This window comes from Argiope bruennichi, chromosome 10, assembly GCF_947563725.1.
Source record: "Argiope bruennichi chromosome 10, qqArgBrue1.1, whole genome shotgun sequence".
Classification (NCBI taxonomy): Eukaryota; Metazoa; Arthropoda; class Arachnida; order Araneae; family Araneidae; genus Argiope; species Argiope bruennichi.
The window spans coordinates 55,179,571-55,185,794 of record NC_079160.1 but is presented as its reverse complement, the minus strand read 5'-3'; positions in this window follow the sequence as shown (position 1 = coordinate 55,185,794).

Here is a 6,224-nt window from a genome sequence, read left to right as displayed (position 1 = left end):
TTGACATATTATGAAAAATTATTATATAAATTAATCAAACATTAAAATGGGTTTTAAAGAATTGAGTTATGAAAGATATGCTGTTATTTGCAATAAAGCTAATCTGTCAAGGAAAAAGGATTGAATATTAATACCTCAATTTTATATCAACGATAATTTATCGAATAAATTCGATAAAATTATGAAAATCATATATTTTATGATTTTATTGATAAGTTGTCTTTCCAAAACATGTTGTATTTGCCTTTATTTAATTTTAAATAACTTTATAACCAGCGCTTAAGCAATCATATTCTACTTGATTTCGATTTACATTTAAAACTACAAACGATGCATTTGTAAATGTTTGCTGAAATAAAATTCCGTTTATTAATTATTGCCATAAATATATCAGTGGATTTAATTTGATCATTTTTTTTTATAATGCAGTGTAAATAAAGTATTTTCATCTAATACTCTTAAGAAAATGCAGCAGATTCAATGTAAATCGTATACAATATCGATGTCGTACTATACAATGTACAACAGATTCTATGTAAAATGCTTACAGTGTATTGTATTTATAACATATTATAAGCGAAAAAAATTCTAATACAGCAAGTGAAAATTTTATAATTAAATTTAGTAAATTTTGTAGCTAACATCTGTTTTATTAAAAACTAAACGATGCTAATTAGCTTTATAAATTATAGTACTTAAAAATCTAAGAATAACTTAAAATTATGAAAATATGGAGCTCTTTAGCATATGACGACTTTCCTTTTTTTAATACGATGCACGTAAATTCTAACTGCCATAAAACTGAAAAAAACGGGAACAAACGAGCAAAACACACATAAATGATAAGACATTCTTTCAAAAAATGTATCTCGAGGCTTTATGTACCAAAATATGGCATTCGTTGAGGCAAAGGGGCTAAATTTAGCTCATTTCTAGATCTCCAAAACGATAAAAAATTTAATGATAATTTAAACAAAACTCTCAAATCTCGAAAAAGCACGAATATTAATTTTATTTTTACTCATATGCAGGAACGTGAAGAACTTGACACTTTAGACAAGATTTAATATGTGCGAAATACTATTTCAATAATTTGTGCTCTTAATGGTTTGTTTTTAGCAAAAAACATTTCCACTGAATAAAATAGAATATTTGGTTCATTTATTTTGCATAAATGTTTTGCTGTATATGGAATTGCATTGCTGACTATTTGTTCTAGTGAAGTAATTTGAAATAAATGTGAAAAATTGAGATATGTTATGATGATATCTAAAGGAATGTGTGAGTATTAAGGAGAGAAAATACATTATTGTTATTTTAACATTAATGTAATTACAAAAAAAGTAGAAAGTATCACAAAAATAGTTAAATATAATTTCTGAAACTATAATTTCATCAAGAATATATTCTTTTCCTCAACTTTTATGCGTATTACTAAAAAGGTTTATATTATGCTACATTATTTATTAGTGTATATTACTATAATTTATATTTCTCCAGCGATTGTATTGCATAAAATATTTCCGTTAATTTAAGTTATCTGATTACCAGTAAATGTCATTTAGATAAAATTATATACTTTTAAGAAAATTTTTATATTCAAACAAAAAAATTACTAAAATAATTGAATTTCCATTGAAAATTTTTATTTTTAAGTATATGCTAATAAAATCGCATTAAGTGTATGCTGATAAAATCGCATTAAGTGTATGCTGATAAAATCGTATTTAATATACGCATTGACATTAAATAATAGTTTGTGTTGAAAGGCATTAAATTATTGCAATTTTTTGATTTAAATGTCTTTGAAATGCCCTATATTCATAATTCTTGTTGAAATAATATAAATCTTATTATAAAAATTTCTGTCACACATAAAATAATTTCTTACAAATATTTTAATTTTAAATTTAATTCAGTTTGTAAAATTTAAATCTACTACATAGAAATAGATTCAGTGTGAAAAAATTAATTCAATGTACATTAACGAAAATGTTACCTGAGAAATAATTTATAAATAAACGACGCACTGGTTTTCCAATATGCTTTAAAGTTACAATTATGCATTATTAAATAATCATTTGGAATCTGGCACTTTAAACATTTTCAAATTTAAATTTTTTATGAAGTTTATTAGAAATGGGCTAGATTACCAAATTTAAAAAATACTTTTAAATATTTTCTCTTTCAGTGAATATACATAAAATATTTCATATCTCTAAATTTTTAATCTACAAAAATACATCCAACTTCTAAAAACTTGATAAGGAATAGAAAAATATGAAAGTATTAAGTAATTAATTTTAATAAATATTCATTATTTTGCACTTTTTTTAAGCAAATAGAAAAGTTTTCATATTTTAAATTATTTATGTACACCCACACGAGTTTAAGAGTTTTCCTTTCAAAACTGTTTTTAATTTTGTGTTATACATTTACGAATTATCTATCTATACCATGCAAAATTCTCTTTGTCTTTAGACTAAAATTATTTGACTTTGTATGTTTGATGTACCGCTAAAATTCTTTTAATAAGTATCATGTGAAAAAATAAACAGATTTAACAGCAAAAATTTATTCAAAAGTTTTTTCACTTTCATTATTGTGCTATGCATTAACTGTTTCCAGTAATTCAGATTTTCCTTTCTCTGTTTTACTTTTGGTTTGAATTAAAGTCTCAAAAACAAAGCCCAAAAATTACTAACTACAATATTTGTCTTTTGAAAAGTTGAGAAAGCGAGGAAGTATAAATAAAATAATTCAAAGTTCGTTCAATATTTCCTTTAAAATTCTGTAAAAATATTCTTCGTAAATGTTTTTCTTTTTGTATTATTTTATAGTGCAAAGCAATGATATTTTATTTGGGGAAATTACCTTTTTAGTTTAATTCAACATTTTATAAATATCTATAATTGTGGTATAAAGACTTCATGGTAATTTTATCCATTCATTTTAAGTCTGGTCCTAGAAAGTTAGATTGTTTTTAGTTTTTCTGTGAGGCTTTTTTTTTTGAGAATCGCAGATGCTATAATCATAAAAATGTTTTGGATGATATTTTATGCATAATATTGATGTAAAAAAATTACTGACATGATTCTTTGGCAGATTTTAAGAAGGAAAACTTACAATAAGTTAAAAACTTCTTTAATACGATTGAATGAAAATTTTATTTTATAATTGAATATGTAATTAAATATAAATACATTCAAATTAAGGGTTTGAAAAATTTTCTATCCTAGATCTTTCTATTATAATGTTTTTAATAAAATGTATAAGACGCTGAGTAAGATATTCAAATGAACCAATGAATTAAAAAAAAATAAAAGGAAGTGCTTTAAAAAAGATCTATTTCCGGTAATTGATTATTGAAGTAAAATATATTTTTGCTTGTATTTTACTCTTTCTATCCAGCTAGAACGGCATGTTGCAGAATACTGTACAGCTGGTTTAGAAAAATTGGGGGGGGGGGGAATTGGATATTTTTTTTTTTTTTTTTGGCTAAAAAGAGATTAAAGCATAAGCTTTCTAGTTTAAAAGTTAAAATAGTGATTTATTCAAAATTTCCAGAGTATATTGTGATACATATTACTAGCTCTTTATTCATCTTTTAAATGCTATAGTCAACTGATAAATAACATAAACGTTTCAATCATTTTCATATTATGTAGCTTTAAAATGCTGTTTTAAATATGTTCAAAAGAAGTAATTACTTATATTATTCTATACACATTAATTCAAGATTTGCACATTATATTGGGAAATTAGTATGCTTCAATTGAACAAAAACTCTGTATAAGATTATAATTTACGAAGTTTTTCGTTAGAAGATTTTACCAAAAAATCAGAATTTGTGAAGACTGAATTTGAGAATGTAAAATAGTTTTAAACCGTATGGAATGAAATATAAAAATGCATATCAAATAAATGTAGAAAAAATATCGAATTTTTTTTAAATAAAAAATTGCCAAAAAATTAAAAATATTTAATAAATAAATGTTTGTTATTTTCATCTGAATTCGTCTTTTTAGTGTAGTAATATTGAAGATTTGTTTAGTTTCGAAACACAATTCTTAAATGCTTCGTCTTCTACTTCAAATCAATGGGAGAATTGCTAAAACATTTCCGATCGAATAAATTTTCTAACTGTATCGGAATTACTATCAATGAAAACCAATACATATCTTTACATGACTGTTATTGAAATGCTTTAGAATTATTAATGCGTCTACAAAATTAATCAACTAGATCATAATTTGCATGAAAAAATAAAGCTTTCAATAATATTTCAAAGGAAAATTTTATTTTTCTCTCATCCTGACCATTGCAATTTTTAGAAAAGTATAAAAATTATTTCTCCTCCTATCATAGAATTTATTTCAGTGACTCAGACTTCATTTCCATAATAATCGCTGTTTCTAAAAGTGAAAATTAAATCACTCCCGGTTAATATTTTATTTCATTAGTAGCATCAGCAGCAAGGAAATGCATCAATATTCATGAGAGCAATTTTTATATTAATTTTTCTTCAATCTTGAGCAGAGGCTGAGAACTCGGATTCAATTACTTTTATTTGAGTCGTAGAAGGTTGAAAAATTTTTATATATTTCTTTACAGGGAAATGAGTGAAGCGATAAGTTGAAGTATCTCAGAAGTTATCGATATTGAAAAGCGTTAAAACTGTATGTGGGTGTCCTCGATATATTTCGGGTTAACTTCAAGCATCTCCCTGCTTATTAACCGATAAATTAAAATACTTTATAGAATGACCTATCATTTGAAATATCGAGAATCCGTTAGAGGCAAATTATTGTACATCTTAGATCGTTAATGATGTCACTTTGCCGTTTCAATCTAATATAAAATCGATAGAAATTTTATAAGCTGAAAATATCGATTTTTTTTTACTACTTGTTTTAAAGCACTTTGTCAGCATGCTGGACTCAATTATTGAATGTTTACGAATGAAATAAATTGTGCCGACCTCTATTTTTACGTTTTATGAGGTTGATATTATAATGTGAAGGTATTAAAAAATTATAAAGCATAGAAAAATGAACAAGGTATATTTTTATCTTGTTGGTGCATAGGTATTCTTAATAGAAATAATTTTATAAAGTTGAATACTGTTACTTTGTCTTGTTCTTCAACACTGCTTCTTTTTATTGAGATCATTTAATCCCTCCATGAAAGAGTGACTAATGCGTGTTACTATTATAAATGACATAATACGAAACTTAATATTAACAATATGAACTTATAATATATGAATATAAAATATATGTGTTGAAGCTTATATGTCAGCTAACAGCTACGGGACGTGAGTTGTTACTTTTGTCTTGTGGTCTTGTTACTCGGCTGCGAACCACAAGCTCTCAGATTCTATTCCAGCCAATTTAACCTTCACATATATATGGAAATATATATATAAAATATGCACTCAAAAACGTTAAATTTACTTACTCCAATCTATTTTCATCCAGATTTGATGGTTAAATCTTTTCTGTTCCTATATTTATGCCGTGATAATCTTCATTATCACTAAACTGCATTTTTATTGATTTATGTTTTCATTAATTATGTATATTTTTATATACACTTTTTTATATTCTAATATTTTCTATTCCTTTAATTTAACTTATTTGATATTATAAATTTATTATGTTACAATAGTGTCATTGTATTATTTAATTTATTTATTCTATTACATTTCCAAATATTTATCTTTTCTTATTATGTTCTCGTAATTATTATTTTTTTATATTATCACTATTGTTGATATCTACTTTATAGAATCAACTAGTGTAATGTAAAATCATAAGTAATAAATAATGTAATGTAAAATCATAAGTAATAAATAATGTAATGTAAAATCATAAGTAATCATAAGTAATAAATGCAAAATAAGTAGTAAAGCAAATTATTTTTTTAAAAAAATATGTAAATATATAAGTATAGTATAATAGTAGATCATTTATAATACGTCACAGAATGCCTGTATGAACACATTCGTTTCTACCACTTACGTTCATCTCAAACTGGTGCGAATATGTATTATTTTATCAGGTAGTGGAGGATGTTATGATTTCAGAGACAATGCATCTTCCCGTTTCCTTCTTCCTTTCTTGTTTAAAAAAAGCTAAATTCGAACATTGCTTCAATAGAATTATTTTATATATTAAAAGAAAGAAAATGGAATAAAAACATGTAAATAAATAAGAAGCTCA